This window comes from Amphiprion ocellaris, chromosome 23, assembly GCF_022539595.1.
Source record: "Amphiprion ocellaris isolate individual 3 ecotype Okinawa chromosome 23, ASM2253959v1, whole genome shotgun sequence".
NCBI classification, from domain to species: Eukaryota; Metazoa; Chordata; class Actinopteri; family Pomacentridae; genus Amphiprion; species Amphiprion ocellaris.
Genome location: NC_072788.1, coordinates 13,740,356 through 13,755,623, shown reverse-complemented (window position 1 = coordinate 13,755,623; position 15,268 = coordinate 13,740,356). Strand labels below are relative to the sequence as shown.

General features: G+C 38.0%; 1 protein-coding gene across 1 annotated transcript in view; it reads right to left on the bottom strand.

Annotated features, from left to right (window-relative positions):
• Positions 1-15,268, bottom strand: part of LOC111575354 (phosphofurin acidic cluster sorting protein 1) — a 76,029-nt gene that overhangs the window by 36,470 nt on the left and 24,291 nt on the right. The gene's annotated exons all lie outside the window — the stretch shown is intronic.

Sequence of the window (15,268 nt, the reverse complement as noted above, 5' to 3'; positions counted from 1 at the left end):
CTGTTTGACATCAAAAATGTGCTGAATTCTAGTTTCCCCTATGTGGAGTGTAAATAACACACAGAGTAACACGTGGGCTGTGGACACAACTAGAGGAAACGTCAATATACTAAAGCCCAACAACAACAGTGCAGCTATAAATGGAACTGTGATGATGGATATTTAAGTGTGCAATCATGTTTGATGCTCTAGTTTGTGATTGAAGAGCTGCCGTTTGCACTGAATGCGCTCCTATTATTTTGTCCACTGCTCGTTTAGATTGACAGTCTATTCCTCGATTTCCTCTGGAAATAGCAGTTTGATTTTCAGTTGTAGTGAAGCTACAAAATGTCCTGTACATTAAAACATCCTTTTGAATTAAATGCATTTTGTCAGTTCTAACACATCTCTGTATTGTGTCGGTCGGCACACATGAGAAGGGTATCGTGTGCTGTACCCGCTCTGTCGCGTCTTCCTCCCATCCTGTGATCAATCATGCAGCTGACAAGACAGTAAACGTTTACGGCACCGCTGGGACCTTCATCATCGGACATCATAGCTGTGGGTTATGGCTTTTTGAGGGTTCTAAAACTCCTCGAACAGGGAATATGATGAATCAAGACTCAAATAAGACGTCATACAGACAGTGTTCACCGTTCAGTCCCTCCAATCTGTGCAGAATCAGTACTGCAAAAAGGTTAAAAATCCATGTAGAACCTCTCAATTATCTGAGTAATTAGGTGTATTGTAGCGCAAAACTAGTTCAGCAATTTATTAGTTGCATGGTGGAACAGCTGCATAAATTGTAAAATTTCCCTTGAGATAAACTCACGATAAATAGCCAAATGGTACTTCATTGTTGCGCAGTAAATGGATGCAAGCACCAGTGGGATTTCTGCCAAGTCTGCTTCTGCAAAAGCCAGAAAACAAGCTTTCCGTTACAGCGGCATGCAGACATTCAGCTTCATTCTTTCCCACTGGCAGGTTGAGGAGCAAACATTTCTTCACAAAGGAAACTACTGATAACAGCAACACAAAGATAAACCTCGCATGAACAAAGACAAGCCTGTTTTTATTCATTTTCCAACACTTCTACCACAGCGTCACTCTTTACTGTAAACCCCTTCGTAGGAGAAGCACAGCTCCGGCCCTCGCTGCCACACGGTTACAGTACCAGTCACCACAGCTGAGGAGGGGAATCACATGGTAAAGGTCAAAACAGTCTGCCTGCCACCAACACTTCCTCTATGCTCCACTTCTCACTCGTATCCCGTCTCCTCGACAGCCTGTCGCTACACCTCAGCAGTCGCCGCACATTACTGTCAATCGGAACACAAGACCAGACAAGAGCAGAGGACGGCTCAAATATAAATAAGTCAGCGTATGATGGCGAGAAGCAGAGCAGCTTCTGCTAGTCCACACAGAAGGGTTCTGATGTGCTTTAAAGAATAATAATACGAGAACACAGCTTCGGCACAGCTTCTTGCATAAATAATTACAAACCTGCTTCTACACTGCAACAGCTGGGATATAATTATAGGCTCCGATGCATAATGGAAAAAAAACAACAAACCAATTTGTCTTCCGGGGAGGCTAGCTAAGCCACGATTTTGATTAATTCCAAACAGGATCTAAATCTTTTGGAGCCAAATCTGTTTTTTATATTGATATTTGGGTCATAAAATGACAGTGTAGGAATAACTTCATCTATGTGTTGCAAAACCTCGGATATGTTATGTTAATTGCAATAATTCAATTGGAATCAGTGGTAGTAGAAAAGTTTTTCTTTCTTAATTTTTTGTTGTTACTGAGAGGCCTTTGGATCAACTGCATTGTATTTAATTGTTTATTTGTGTGGCATTTCTTGACAATAAGAGAAACACTGTTGATCTGAGCCTTTAAAGGCAAAAAAAAAAAAAAAAAAGCTGTCTGTTCTTACAGGCTGGGAGGTCTAACAGGGTGTGACATTTATCTTAGACATTTGTGCTCAATGAAGTGTGAAGTAGGAATAATTCCAAAGTGCACTAAAAAAGCCATGAAAAGCATTCCAATGGTTGTCTAAACTTCCTCGTGTCATTTCATGCTGCTAGTCTCACCCGTTTGACAACCAGAGGTTTGAACTAAGTGTCAAAAGTATTAACAGGTGCTGCTGGAGCAAGTTCTGCTCCGTCTCACATCTGAGAGTTGATACCTGTGCGACTGTAAAACAACACATCATGTCAAGGATGTAAGATCACAGGAGCAGCTGTAAAGAAACAGCATGTTTGACATCATTTGATCAATAAAACACACAGATTTATCTCTGTTTCAACAGCATCATTCACAGCGTCTGAACCAAGCCGCAGCCGCCACAACCGAATGTGAAAGCTGATGTGGAAGCGCCTAAAAGAAGCTGCAGATTAGCTCCTAATCTATTAGGAAAACCAACTTCTTCCCTTGAAAACATGCCAACACATTTTTCCTTGCAACACGCTTGTTTCACTTCTTCTAATGTGTATCTTGGCAGTTTTACAAGACCTGGTTCCAAAGAAAAGGAGAGTAGGAGTGCACTGTGCTTGGCTCTGTGTTGACTTGACTTTGGCTGTTATTGGCTAAATTTGGATCTAGTTTTGGGCAACATAGTTGGAAGGATGGCAGCAATAAGCCATCTTCCAAATACACTCAAAAAGCCACAGATAACGCCACAAATAGAGCCTTACTGGGATAATATTGGTCTATTACAATATATTGGTGTCTATATTGTCTGACGTGCAAACTTTTATTTCTTTCTAATTTTTACACAACATAATGCAGAAAAAGAATCTGGGGATAATTCAGATAGATACAACATTCTCTGCAGGACATGCAGCAAAGTACACAGTGGTGCGGAGTCAAATGGCGTCATCACAGTAAGTTGCTGGTTTGTGAAATACATTGCGAAAAAGTGAAAGTGATTATCTTTCTTGCAATTAACTTTCCAGCTATATTTTACAACCTAAAAATTGTTATTGGTATTGGCTCTGATGAGGAAGTCATGCATTTTTCTCTAAAAATCTACAACTGGTTTTATGCTGGTCACAAATAAATACAATTATGTTTATGACAAAGATGTGATGCAGTTTTCTTGCAGTGAGTCTTGAATGTTCAATGCCTTTTTAGCATCTTTTCACCATTTGACATCAATGATTAATTGATTGGCAGTATATAAAGTAAATAATACGAATTTTTAAAGACATTTATCAAGCAAAAATGTCTAGTTATCATTTAAAATTTTTGTTTTGGTATTCTGAAAAAGGCCCTTTTTTAATGTATTTTTTTTCTTAAAGTAGAAGTAAATTTGAAATAGATTTATTTATCAATTTTTTTAGGGTGTTTTAACCTTGGTCTGTCATCATGTCAAGTTCAGGATAATGAGAAGTTTGAGCATCTAGAGTTTAATTGCAAATGAGCAAAGTAGAACTGTTAATGAATACCACGCAATATGGTTCAAAATTCCAGGAAAAGCAAGTAAGTGAAGCTTGAGTTGAGATTATTTTGCCTATATTGATGATAGACAGATGAAAAATTGGCTTCCTTCGAGGATTCTGACGGATGGAAAAATTGATCTGATGCATCTTTAGTTGGCCAGTTTATTGTGAGAGCTTCATCTGTGCTCATATTTTATGCTGTGAAGCCCTATTACGGTCACTGGATATTACATAATAAAACAGCAAATGTTGAGACCCCTGTCTGCAGGGTGAGTGTCCTCTACAGTTTTCTGAGTACATCGGTTCGTCACAGTACCTCTCCTCGGTTCTATAGGACAAACTGAAGAAGACCTCTCAGTCTCATTCACCACTGCTGAATAAATGTTTAATACCCCTTTGACTGACAACGCCTTGTGTTTTCCCAGCAGTCACTGCCATTTCTTTGTTGATTTGTACAGGGGAGAAGGCATGGGTGGATGAAAGAGGGAGCTGACGGAGGTAGAGAGTGGTTCGATAACGTCTGTGGGAAGACTGACCTCTGATATTCTGGAAAGGCCAGTGTCTGTCGAAAGAGATGACAAATGCAGCGTGTGCACAAGTTAAGCCATAAAACAATCTAAACTAAGAAAAAGCAAAGTAGGCCGTGAAAAATATCTTCCTATGACTCATTTAGAACTCACTTTATTGATTCATCATTCAAATGACAGATTTAACAATTAACCAAAAAATCTTCAGTCCTAAAATAGGGACAAATGTCGCTCATACTTTCATGCAATGCAACATTTTTGGCATTTAAGCTTCTGGAGAACTGGAATTATTGTTAGAAAAAAAACTTAAAGCACCTCTTTATGCAGAAAAAATTACCAATTTATTACATTATGTGAGTGCAAACAATGTATTAGAAAATTCTCACATTTTAGAAGCTCTAGGGAAGACAGTGCATATTGGCCTTTAGAAAACTTACTAACAGACTGAAATACTTCAACAGCTATTGATGAACTGCCATAAAATCCTCCACAGTCATGCAGGGTGTCCAGTGGATGAACCTTACTGACTTTGTTAATCCTCTGACTTTTTCTATACTGCCAAACTTTCATATGATCAGGGAAATTCAGCAACATCTCTTTGATGAAACATTTGTGTTAAAATTTTGTAGAAATTCATGGTTCCCATGTGTTGTAGCCTACACACTTCCTTGACTTTTTCCTTATTTCAAACATGAAGTTATCGCCTGTGGTTTGGCTGTTAACTAATGGAGCCATGAGAGCTGTTAGAGACATCGATTTTCTCCCTAAGAATGAAAATGAATCACTTTGGTGATTCACAAGCTGCCAGGAAGGCTGGAGACTCATTGTGTTCTGATATTATCGAAAAATTTACAGCAAATTCTTCACTTTTTTAAAACCACAATATATTTTTGCTTAACAAATGAATGATTCATAATGTTTTCTTTAAAACTAATCATTCCAGTCCCAGATTAATTGAACCTCATTACAAACTTATGCAGTGTATCCAAACCTTGTTCAATTTTTCTCAGTGTGATTATCATTTGATTAATGCAGACTTTAGAGCAAGCTGATACTGTTTTAAAAACCTTAGAGCTCCTTAAGGGAAAATGTAAGGGTTAAGCTACAGTGGAGGTCTTCAATGGCAAGCGGGTGCCAAAGTGATGGAAATGAATATGGATGACATGTTGAAGCATAAGAAATGTCAAGATGTGACTTTAGAAGAATGTGAGGCTGTGAGTGTAAGTGTGTGAGTGTGTGTGTGTTTGTGAACGCCTGTGGCTTTAAGAGGCAGGTGCCTATGGTTCCCATGACAACAGCCTGTCATGGGAGGTGTGACCTTGCCGTGTCACACAAGCAAAACAACATGATAAGTACACAGTATGGAGGGAAAACAATCTTTGCACCAACCTTCAGGCTGTGTCCTCTCATTTATTTTCTTTAAGGAGGGTTAAAAGCTGACTTACTCACCCGTCGCTCCCATCTGACTCCCTAAACTTCCTCCACTTATTTTCCATCTTCATGCTCCTCATCCTCTTTCTCATGCTGTCCGTCAACTTTGTTCTCTCCTGTCACCAAGGTTTCGCCTCCTCTCTTACTTAAAGATACTAACAACCGCTGTCCTCCTTTCATTATATAACAGTAACTCAACTCCTCTCCACCCGCTCCGCCCCGTCTTCTTTCTTAAGTAACGTCCACGTTCCCTCCTCCTCTCAGTAATTGTGATCAATGGTTCAGTCGCTGACAAAAAGAGTAACAGTCTTACCCTCCTTCTTTATTAGCCTCCCCTGCTCCTCTCCTCCAAACTCATTATCATTCCATTACATGGATTAGTTTGTCCTTGATACACAGCTGGGCCTCCTTATTTTGGACAGAGAGCAACATGCACACAGTGGGATCCAATATCTAAGAGATGACAGAATTGGTATTCTGAATCAATACAGATTTCATCACAGTGCTAGGAGCATTTCAGGCCAACGAATGTGAACCATTCCTACTAAACTGACTGAAAATTAAAAGCATCTAAAACTCAGCTGAATTAAGTAAAATAGCATCATTAAAAATGCACCAATCAGATGAATCTTTTCAGTACTGATAGCTAAAATCGAAAGTTGGTACTCAAATTTGGATTCTGGTAATCAGGGATGTACAGCATGTAGCAACAAAGGTGCCACTCATGCCTCATGTGAGTTAATGCAGGTACCCTTAGTGGGCTTGGGTGACGGCATCAAGATATTGTTACAAATAATCGCCCAATTTCAATGAATGCAACAAGATAGAAAATCATATTAACCTCCCAAACCAAAATGCATGTGATGTTTCATTTGGCTGGGAAACTTAACTAAACATAAGCTTCCAATTGTGATAGTCCCTTTATTCTACATGACTTGTTTTAAGATTAGTGACTCTTCTGTGACCAACAACCACGTGACAAATATTTAGGGACGATTAGGCTGAACTGCAGGCTGTGCAGACACAGAGCAGTTGAGTATGGAAGCAAATTAAAAAAAAAAAAAAAAAAAGACATGAGTCACTATTTCTTCCATTACTGGTAACACCTGTGTGAAGTTAGGAAAACATGACATCCATTTTTTTCAATAATTGTAGAATATAAATAAAGAAATCCAACCTTTTTTTCCATTTATTTAAGGATTTATGGCATTATAAATTTGCTATACTACATAAAAGACATTTTTGAGGTCTTTTTGGTCCCAGCAATGGGTGTTTTGTTTCCATAGAAGTGCAGGGTTTTATTGTAGTGAAAAATGAGCCCACAGTGAGTAAAAATGTCACAAAAGCACACAGAAACTGCTTAGCGTTCAGCAGGTGAAAGCAGTGAGATATTAAAGCTTGTCACATCACGCACAATTCTCAAAGCTTATCAAATAAAAACATTAATTTTGTTGTCATTTTGTAGGAAATAAATTTTTCACAATGATAACTCAATATAACCACCCTGTCGTTTTATTATTCCACTGAAAGCCAATATAGAATAACAATGAGTTTAGATAATGAGTCCATTTTTCTGACATTTCATTGGAACACCTAAAAGCACCTTCAGTCTAGATCTTCCGAAGAACCGCTTGTTCTAAGCCACATTATCACAGAACAATTACATAATAACTGTGTAAAAACTAAAGAGGACAAGCTGCATATTGTTTGACGAATTTCCAAAAATATCACAAGCTGCGTTTGATGGCAAGACCAAGATAAACAGTTGCTACACAGCAGTGCTATCAGTCACGCAGAGGACAGCAATGAAACGGGAATTTGAAAAAAAACGTCTGACAGTTTGACTGAAAGACTGACGATGTGACTGAGAGCTTTCTGACAGAAAATTTAAAGATGTAGAACTGAAATGTTGAACCTACAGTGGGACCAGATAACAATAAGCGACATGATGTTGCGCTTTTCGTCCACGTGTGCTCATTTCCAATTTGCTTGCTGTATGACCTGTAAAAAAAATCACTGAGTGCTGATGAGAACTTGTGGGTTTTAGATCAGTCCTCGCCTTAATCTCTTGTGCATCATTATTTAGGCACTTCACATCATACTTATTATTCTATTATGTGCCAGAAAACATTTCTTGCGGGTGCCTGATTGAGACTTTGCAAGTATTTAAAAAAAAATCTATATCTATAGAAAATCTATAGAAAAATTAGCAAAAATTGCTTTAACCCTCCTATTGTCCTGCGGGTCAAAATTGACCCTTTTTAAAGATTGAAAATGTGGAAAAAATATATATATTCACAGTGAAACTTCTGATGTCCACATTTTCAATATTTTTGGGAAATTTTTCAACATTTTTTGGTGGAAAAAAAATGTTTAAAAAAATGTTTCTTTAAGAACATTCACAAAAAAATTATTCAAAATCCAGCGAAATTCGCTGGATTTTGGTTGATTTTTTTTGGTGAATGTTCTTAAAGAAGACATTCGAGGTTTTACTGATATATATGTAATCACTTTGGATATTTTTAGGATTTTTTGGAAGATTTTTCTTATTTTCTGAAAATATTTATAAGAATTTTCTTGCCAAATTTGGGTGTCTTTTTTTTAAAATAAAACTTTAAAGGGAAACTTTTAAGGAATTATTGAAATTTTCTGAAGATTTTGCACATTTACAGAAATTTGGGGAATTTTTTTGCTGAATTTTTGTATTTTTTCAGACAAGGAAACAATATTTTTTGGTGCCCATAAATGAAGACAACAGCAGGGTTAATGGAACCTAACTGCTGCCACAATTGCACAAATGCACAAAAAGAAACATCAAACTGAGCAGTTATTGTGCTACACCTGCAACAAGAATACCTAAGAGTTAAACACACACACACCAGTATTTGATCAGTGTGTGTTTGTGTGTGAGCCTCACCCTATTTCATCCACTTATTCCCCGGTCACTTTGATGCTGGCAGATTTATGACCACACTTAGAACATTCAACACAGACACACACATGATGTGAGTGTACAAACACACATTTCATTTAAAAAGAAAAGAAAACAATAATCTACAAAAACAGGTGTTCCCACACCGATGGCTAAATGGGCTTTGATCTGTGGATGTTGTGTATGTGACTTTGAAAGTGTGTGATTTTTGCATTTGAGTGTGACAAGGTGGGAGCTGGTGTGGCTTAAAACCTCACATGGGTGGTTTTTGATCCCGAGGTCCTCAATAAGCTTATCGGCAGTCACACACACGCACACACACACATGCACAAGGCCAAAAGACAAATATGCTCAAACAAATTAACTTGTGCATGAAATCCAGAGCACACATAAGCAGACACAGGCAAAGACAGCGAGAGAGGAGAGATAGAGGAAGAACGAATGAGAGACAGAAAAAGGAGAGAGAGTCAACAATATCTCGCATTGTCGATGCTTACAGGCAGCAAAAAAACCAAGCATTTGGTTCCTCACTAACAACAGGCTTAAAATAGCTCCTGGCTGAGTGGATCGAGCCTGTAAAGATGTCAACAATTTGGCAGAGCAGTGCTGAATCTTTTTATTGTTCCTTCTCTTGCTTTTATATTAAGATGCAAACAGCATAATTCATTTGAAAACTGATCTCAAGCTCACAAGGTGTATTATTACAACAGAGGATGAGTGACAGCAGGGCAGGAGCATGAGGCCGGAATATAAATAGACGGCTAGACTGAAGGAACGACACACATTGCGGTTAATGCTTTATATTTGGACTTTGTTGAGCTGTAAATCTATCTAATAGGCAGCACTGGAGAAAATCTTTGAGTAACTGTTGGGCCACAAGTGCACAAAATATTGGCTTTACTCGTCTCATTAAGCAAGAAGTTTTTATTTTACTCTCAAATATATTGTGTAATTTCACTTTTTAGTTATTGAACGCCTCAGACTCATTAAAGTCTAAAGACATTAAGGTCTAGAGTCATTAAAGATAAGGTTTGAACTGAGGATTAGAGTTCCTCATTTCAACCCCACTGTGGTCACAGATGTTGGATTCGTTTACTTCACTGCTGATGGAGGCAAAACACGCTGGGAGGAAACAGGGCTGCTAAAAAACAAACAAATACAATATCGAAAAGAATTTGCTTTGTTAAAATATCTTGTTTTGTTGAAAACAATTGTCCAAAGACTGACTTTATAAGATTTAATAGATTGCTAATTTAAGCTCAACAGGTAATTGATTTCAGCTCAAAATCGCAATTTGTAACAATTACAAAATCCAAAGGCTGCAGTGTATCTGACTCACAATTCCAACTGTGGTGTCAGTGGGTTTAAAAATTCATGCCATCCTCCTCACACATTTAAAGGTAGGTCATGTGATGATGCTCGATAACCAGTGTCAATCTATTAAATGAACTTCAATTTATTATATTTTTTTATACCATAAATCAAATCACAGTATCACACAAATCTAAATTCATTATTTTCCCGTTTTTGTTCAGTCCTGCTACAAACACCAACAAGCAACAAAAAAATTTGGATTATATTGTTTTCAAGTGATTGTATAACACTGTTGCCTGTTCGCTTAAGTCGTTTCCAGTTCATATCGCGAGGCGCTGGGTATCTTTTATACTGTTTTTATATTTGTATCTTTTCTGCCAGCAGTGATTTGATGCCTGAGGCGAGTACCTGAGAAACATAATCAGGTACAATAAGGAAATGAAGGTACAAATATGCGTTTATTGCCAATTAAACTTGTAAAGGAACCACTAAAATATATCCTATGATAAAAAATAAGGGTCGACCAATATATTTTTTTAAGGCCAATAGCAATATTGGTCAATAGTAATCAATGAGACTGATAACTGTTATGTGGAACCGATATACATTTGCAGTAAAATTGGAAAAATGCAGAATATTGGCTGATAATTGGTCGACTGACTGCATAACGGGGTTACTGGGTGAAGGTAGCGAGGGCTTAATGCAAGACAAATAGAATAACTGATTTGATTTAATTTTTTGAGAACTGCAACAGTGTTTGAGAAAATGTGTTAATGCTATGGACCTTTAGTCTCGGCCAAGATTCTGGCCTGTGACAGTCGGAAAGGCTCAGGTGTGAAACTTGGCAAGAATGAATGAACGAAGGTGTGAATTTTCAATTAAGTTCAATTTGTCATTTATATATTTATTTATCTACCAACACTGAATCACTACAGCTCTTACATTACAAGGCTAGGAAGGCGGTTTCCACATCTTGCAGTCAACAGCACTGCAATGTTAAGGAGACAACAGTAGATGAACACCATGCTCAAGGTCAAACTTTTCAAAAATTTTCACCAGAATTTCTGGACGAAACATTTATCTGGTTCTGTGAGATCACCGGGTTGCCATTATTTCATGTGAAACCCCCTCTATAGGAGCACAACCTGCCTGCAGAACAGAATGAGTCATAAAGCTCTGCAGCCTGCTCTGCTTCTCATCCATGACCCTCTGTGGCAGCCAATGAGCTGCTGGAGGAGGCGGGGCTTACGGAGCACAGAGGAGAGGGATGAAACGCGGCGTTGGGTGGCGGAGACATCAATCATCAGGGAGAGATGATTGTGTTAAGTCTATAGACGGGGTTGGGTTAAAATTGAGAAACAGGGCAGTGTGTATGTGCAGGTGTGTGTGGGTGTATATAGGCTTTACCCCCCCAGCCTGGACAGATGATTAGCATGCTGGTCACAGCAGCAGCCAGACTCCAGTGAGGCTGAGGCTTCCTGCATCCTCACCCACACTGGTGCAGCACACTGATGCTCTACCAACGTGAGAATGAGAAAACAATACAGTCTGGAAAATACTATTAGAGACAAGAAAGCAGGCGTTTGATAGAGGGAGAATGCATGTGCTGAAATGAACAAAATTGCCAATTCTTGCCTCATTTATTTAGCTGTTTTGAAGTTTAAGGTTTATAATTTGTCATATAGCAGCACTTGCACAAAAACAATTGCTGGATTTCTTTTTAAAATATTATAAGGTGCCCTGAAATTAGTTATTTTGTGAATTAGCACTATATGAAAAGACAGGTGACATACAGATGATAAAAATCCTGAATATAAGTAAAATAAAAGTAAAAAATGGCATAATATATACAATAACAATAATATTGTCTGTGTAAAACATTGGACCAATCCCACCACAAAAGTTCAATATATAAAAGTTCATAAATATTCATCATCAAGACGTTCCGACTAAGCCTTGTTTTTACTGCAGATGTTTAGGATTTGGTTTGGTTTAAAGCAAAATTAAGATCCATTTTTCATGCCTATAAGGCTTGAGTGCTTAATTCTGGCTTCGATCATCTCTTAAATGACTCAGTCAAAATAAAAAGTTATATTCCAAGAAGCAAATGTCATCTGCAAGTGGGAGGAATCCCATTTAACATGGTCTGAGTCATGATGCAGAAGATGTTGTGGTTTCATCTGATGAACAGTTTGGTTGCTGAAAGAACTACAGCTGCACCTGTTTTTTATTTAAATTATTTTCACTGAGTCATTCAAAGACACCCCAAACAAAATCTGCCATTTGAGCAGAAGTGGGCGATCTGGGCCAAAGATCGTATGACGATCTTTTGGGGCAGAATCACGATCCATAATCTGAATCACCGCTCTTCTCACAGATTTAGCTGAACTGGTGATCGTGTGATTAGTTTTCCATATGGTTCCGTGGATACACAGCTTGTCAGTTCAACTAAAGGTTTGAATCGCAAATCTCTGTATCCTATTTTCGCTCCGATTTTATTGTGAAACTTCTGACTAAAATAATGACTTGTACCTTGGCTGCTTTTAACCTTTTGAAGGGGAAGCTGAAAGACATCGAGGATTGCCACAACAGCAGCCTGTACAGTTAGAGGAATTGGAGATGTGAAAGGCCAGGGCAAGCCGGTTAGCTGCAACTGAACTTTCAAAACAAAATACATATAGCAGCTAAATGACACAACCTGTATGATTCCTCTGAAAAGGAGATCATACACCTAATTCAGACCATCCATAATGTCAGATTGACAGATTGCCTATGCCCACATTTGGGTGTCAAAAGTGTGGCCTAAATCAGCAAGAAACCAATTTTAAGCTAATAATTGTACTATTTCATCAAAATCACTTTATTCTCCATGTCTCATTTTTAAAAATCCTAAGAATAAACCTTCTGCAGTAACCACATTCTGTAAAAAAAAAAAAAAAATTCTGTCCTTTTAAGATCTGTTACTGACTCTATGGCAAGCAACATTGACCTAAATTCAGGGCCTTTTTGGCTGAACTGCAGGCCATGCTTACACTGAGCAGATAAGAGAGAAAACAGTAGTACCAACAGAAAAATAATAAATCCAGTACCATGGATCAGAACCAGAAATTGTAACAAGAGAAAATATCAGACTTCCAGCTTTCTGACAAGCCTTGAAACTAATAATGTGTGTTCCATCTGGAAAATGAGCCAAATCTAAGCTTAAAATGGTGCCATTTCATTAAAATAACCACATTATGCACGTCTTATTTGCTGAGTAGTCAGCAGCGAGGTTTGAGCAGTCAGCTCCTCCACAGATGCAAATAAATATGGATTTGTTTGTTTGTTTTTTATTTGCTTACTTCATCTATGTGTGAAACTACTGGTTCTGTCTAATATGGTAAGATTTTTGTGTAAAGACAAACATCTTGGGTCTCACAGCATCAGCATAATCTAAGATTTATAATGAATAATAACATAAATAATCACTAATAATTTGAGGAAGAAGCCCTGCAAGATATACGCAGAGGTATTTGAGAATTAATGCAAATCAATATTATCCTAGAGTACTGTTAATACTTTTGTAATGAAAGTCATATTAGTGTGTGCATGATTGTGCAGCGTCTGAATATATTCAACTCCACTGTGGTGATATTAGTATTCTGCAAGAGCCTCGCTCGGTAGCAACAGTTCCTAAACAGAGTCAAGGGGAAACCTTTGGATGATGTTCTTTGAGTCAACATACAGACACACATAGCAGCAGCAGCAGCCCACCAGCATACAATCTCTCCCCAGTCATAGTCAGTGTTGTCCTGATTCAAATCTTATCAATGTTTGTCCAAATGCAGTGTAGCATCCAATCCCGCTGACACACATTACAAACTGATAGCGTGGTTTGCTCATTACTGATTGCAGGGAGGGAAGCAAACAAACAAGGACACAGTGGAAGCTAATTATGGTTCAGCGGATCAATATGCATGAATGCTTTAGTATTAGCTCTGAGAAACTGAGGGGGAGAGACGGAGGGAGGTGGAACGACAGAGCGAGAATAAGAAAAAAGAAGAAGAAGAGCTGCAGGAGAGTGAGGCAACAGGACACTAATCCAGTAGCTTTTAATATAGTGTATATTGATCGAAGATGCAGCCCTCCAGTTAAAGGAGCCAGAGTCTGTCTGTCAGCCAGGATTTTGTGGATATTTAAGATGTAAAATATTGAAATGTCTACCAGTGTCCAACATTTCATCACCTCCAGAGTCATTTTGGCTGATAATGATATCAATTTCACTGCAATATCATCATGCGTCTGGACTGCACCAGTGGAGTTTACTATCCCTGATGTCTTTCAGTCAATTTTACTGTATATTACAGGACAACAGCTTACAGCCATGCTAGCAGCTCTGTGGGGTATAATGTCAGTATGCTAACACAATCACATGCCAATGTTCAGCACATAATACTAAGAGTGTTAGCATAACTACAGGTTATTAGAATATTTAGCCATAAACCAAAGCAGATATTTGACATGATGATGTGTTCGATGAAAAATTGAAAGATCATCAAAGTCCTATCCCATGAGTCTTTAGTTGGGTTTTTGAAATTGGACAAAACAAGCAAGCAGTGGATCTGATTGGAAAATCCCAAGACACTACACATGGTGATACAGTAGCAACCTAACAATTATGAGGTAGTCCCACCCTAAAACATACTCTAAATGTGGCCGTAATTTTCAAAATTAACACCATGCTGTAATTAAAAAGCCTTGAAATTTTTGATTGAGACAATACATTTGTTACAAAAATGTGTACTGGGGTAACAAATCAAGACAGAAGTAGAGTCATTTTAACACAGATTTATATACAGTCGAAACTGTGTTTGCAACCAGAGGAGTCGCCCCCTGCTGGCTGTTAGTAAGAATACAGATTGAAGTCAGTTCCATACTGACCTCACTTTTCAGGGGCTTTGTCCATCTTTTATAATCCATCTATGGATCCATATAATGTAAGGGGAGCCTCCCCGCTATACCCCTGTAGATGTCTGCAACCCAAAATTTGATTCATTAAACCTTTACTTTATCAGCAAGTATTTTGGGATAAAACTCAATGTTTTGAGGGAGACTTGGCCAAGACGATGGCATACATTATGTTATCATCACAAGAGTTTTAATTTAAGCAGTTGCTGCAGTGGAAAGTTCTAAATTCTCCAGTAATCCTGTGCATGTATGAGCACTGCTTGGGACACAGGTGACAAACCCAGACAGCATGGCGACTGTGCCGCTAAATTTTTACATTATACATATTTTTTAAATTTTAAATATGAAAATTAAATTGGCTTTGTGTTTGTTTTTAGGTATTTTTTTTATATAAACCATATAACATAATGTTAATCTAATTACACAATGCTTCCTCAAATCTGAATTTAAACTTCTCTTTGTGATAAATCTCAACCATCCAGCACGTAGCAGCTAAAAGAAAGCAGAAAACATAGTGCGCCCACGTGCTTATATTTCCATTATCCAGTTTTCAGATCTGGATTTTTAAACAGATGAACTTGGATTACTTACAGCTAAGCGTTAATTTACAGGCATGAATGTGTCCTAGACTTGTGCCCACTTCTAAATAAATCCACTGGTGCATCCTGCCTTTAAGCGCTACTAACCTCATT